Here is a 3365-nt window from a genome sequence, read left to right on the forward strand (position 1 = left end):
TTGTCCGTGATAATCTTCCTTGGCGAGCCATATCGGCAGATGATCTCGTTGTTAATGAACGTGACCACCACATTCCTCGTGACATTGGTATATGAAGCCACGTCGACCCACTTGGTGAAATAATCTATCGCTACGAGGATGAAGCGATGACCATTCGAGGCCTTGGGCTCAATGGCCCCGATGACATCTATTCCCCACATGGAGAAAGGCCAAGGGGCGGACATGACATTCAGAGGATGTGGTGGGGCATTGACATTATCTGCGAATGCTTGACATTTGTGGCACTTCCTCACATGGACACAACAATCACTTTCCATGGTAAGCCAGTAATAACCTGCTCTTAAGATCTTCCTGGCCATAGCATGCCCGTTGGCGTGCGTTCCAAACGAGCCCTCATGGACTTCCTCGATCATGTGATTTGCCTCCTTGGCATCCACACATCGCAGGAGTGTCATGTCGTGATTTCTCTTATACAGTGTGCCTCCGCTCATGAAGAAACTGGCTGCCAACCTCCTCAATGTCCTTTTATCGTTGTCGGCAATCTCTGGCGGGTATTCTTTGCTTTCGACATATCGCTTGATGTCGTAATACCAAGGCTTTCCGTCCCGTTCCTCTTCCACTTGGCAACAATGTGCGGGTTTGCCACGACACTGAAATTCAATGTAGGGTAGGTCCCCGTGCGGTGTTAGCTGGAACATAGATGCCAACGTAGCAAGTGCATCCGCCATTTGATTTTCCTCGCGGGGAACATGATGGAAGGAGATCTCATCGAAAGTCTTAGCCAATTCCTTGATATAGGCTTTGTAGGGTATCAGCTTGGGATCTCTAGTTTCCCATTCCCCTCTCAGCTGATGGATTACCAACGCTGAGTCGCCGTACACCTTGAGTAGTTTGACATCGGAGTCAATTGCTGCCTGGACGGCTAGGGCACATGCTTCATATTCGGCCATGTTGTTGGTGCAGTCGAATCCTAGCCTGGCTGTGAAAGGTACACATTGATTGTCCGGAGAGATCAACACTGCCCCAACGCCATGACCTAGAATGTTTGACGCTCCGTCAAACCATACAGTCCATTTGTCCCGATCTTCGTCCAACTTTTCCTCGAACAAGGCCATGATGTCCTCATCCGGGAATTCCGGATGCATGGGCTGGTAGTCGTTAAGAGGCTGTTGAGCCAAATAATCTGCCAAAGCGCTTCCTTTTATCGCCTTTTGGGTGACGTAGACTATATCAAACTCAGATAGCAAGACTTGCCACCGGGCGATTCGTCCTGTGAGAGCTGGCTTTTCAAAGATGTACTTAACCGGGTCCATTTTGGATATCAACCAGGTAGTATGGCTCAGCATGTACTGCCTTAGCGATGGGATGCCCATACTAAAGCACAACACGTTCTTTCGAGCAAGGAGTAATTCATCTCACAGGTCGTGAACTTCTTACTTAGGTAGTAAACAGCGCGCTCTTTCTTCCCGGATTCGTCATGTTGCCCCAGCATACACCCCATTGACTCGTCCAAGATTGTCATGTACAAAATGAGAGGCCTTCCAGGTACTGGTGGCATAAGCACGGGAGGATTCATTAGGCACTTTTTGATCCTTCCAAAAGCCTCTTGGCAATCCTCATTCCACCGATCAGTTTGGTTTTTGCGCAAGAGTTTAAACAACGGCTCACAAATGGCGGTGAGCTGCGATATGAATCTGGCAATATAATTCAAGCGCCCCAGGAAACCTCGGACTTGCCTCTCTGTACGGGGTTCTGGCATCTCAAGGATAGCCTTCACTTTTTCGGGGTCTACCTCTATCCCTTTCTGGCTTACAACGAAACCAAGCAATTTCCCTGATTTGACCCAAAGGTACACTTAGCGGGGTTCAACCTTAATTGATATTTCTTAAGCCTTTCGAACAACTTCCGCAGGTTGACAAGGTGTTCTTCCTCAGATTTAGATTTAGCAATTATGTCGTCCACGTAGACCTCGATCTCTTGATGCATCATATCATGGAACAAAGCTACCATGGCCCGTTGATAAGTTGCCCCGGCATTCTTGAGTCCAAAGGACATCACCTTGTAACAGAACGTTCCCCACAGGTGACGAAAGTAGTCTTTTCCATATCCTCGGGCGCCATCTTTATCTGATTGTAACCAGAGAAACCGTCCATGAAGGAAAATAAAGCGAAATTGGCCGTGTTATCTACGAGGATATCGATGTGTGGTAAAGGAAAATTGTCCTTGGGACTGGCCCGATTCAGGTCCCGATAATCTACACACATTCGTACTTTCCCATCTTTTTTAGGAACTGGTACGATGTTGGCAACCCATTCTGGATACCGAGCGACGGCCAGAAATCCAGCGTCAAATTGCTTCTTCACTTCTTCTTTTATCTTCAAGGATGTTTCGGGCTTCATCCTCCTCAATTTCTGTTTTACCGGGGAACACCCGGGATTTAGAGGTAATCGGTGCTGCACAATGTCAGAACTCAAACCGGGCATATCTTGGTATGACCAAGCAAAGATGTCTTGGTAGTCTTTTAGCAGGATTATTAATTCTTCACGGATAGGTGCGGTAATGCCTGTACCTATCTTTACTTCCCTCTTTCCACTGCCAATTCCTAAGTCTACTAGCTCTGTTTCTTCTTGATGAGGCCCCATTTCTTGGTCCTCATGGGCGACCATTCTTTCTAGTTCGAAGGAAGTCCCACATCCTCATTCCTTCATCTTCCGTTTGATTCATTTCTTGCTCGAAGTCGATAGACGGGTCCCAGGTATTAGTACCTTCGGGGACTCGTCATCGAATCTGCCGTTTCAGAAAAAGAAGTAAACATGCAAATGAATGAGAATGGGTAGAGACCAGGAACAGATGAAGAAAGATCCTTGTATTATAAATTCAAAAACAAAAGACACAAAGCCTTAACAAAATGAAAAACTCTAAAGCCTAGGCCCAACTATAGAGCTTTTAAAACCGTAAAGGTTTACATTATGCTTGTTGCGTAAATGCCGGGGCGTTCCTCCACTCGCCAATTTCCCAGCTGGAAATCAGGAGGGCATGGTCGGACCAAATCCGAAGTACTTGGAACATCATCTTCACATATCGCGAACACTTGACCTTCGTCTCCCAGACCCGCACTTATAAAGCTTCTACTTATGTGGCAGGGCGGGCTTCCTTCACTTTCTTGTCTCCAACGCGAGCTCTGACCACTGTCCTTCCTTCCCGCGATGCTTCTTTTCATGTCCGCCTGAGTGGGCTTATAGCCTAAACCATACTTCCCACGATTTCCTTGGGTTTTTATCACGCTAGTTATGCCGCCATTGTCTTTGCCTAAACCCATCCCGGGTTCATAACCGTTCCCCAACATAACTCGGGCCATCATTACC

Source organism: Glycine max, chromosome 20 (assembly GCF_000004515.6).
Source record: "Glycine max cultivar Williams 82 chromosome 20, Glycine_max_v4.0, whole genome shotgun sequence".
Lineage (NCBI taxonomy): Eukaryota > Viridiplantae > Streptophyta > Magnoliopsida > Fabales > Fabaceae > Glycine > Glycine max.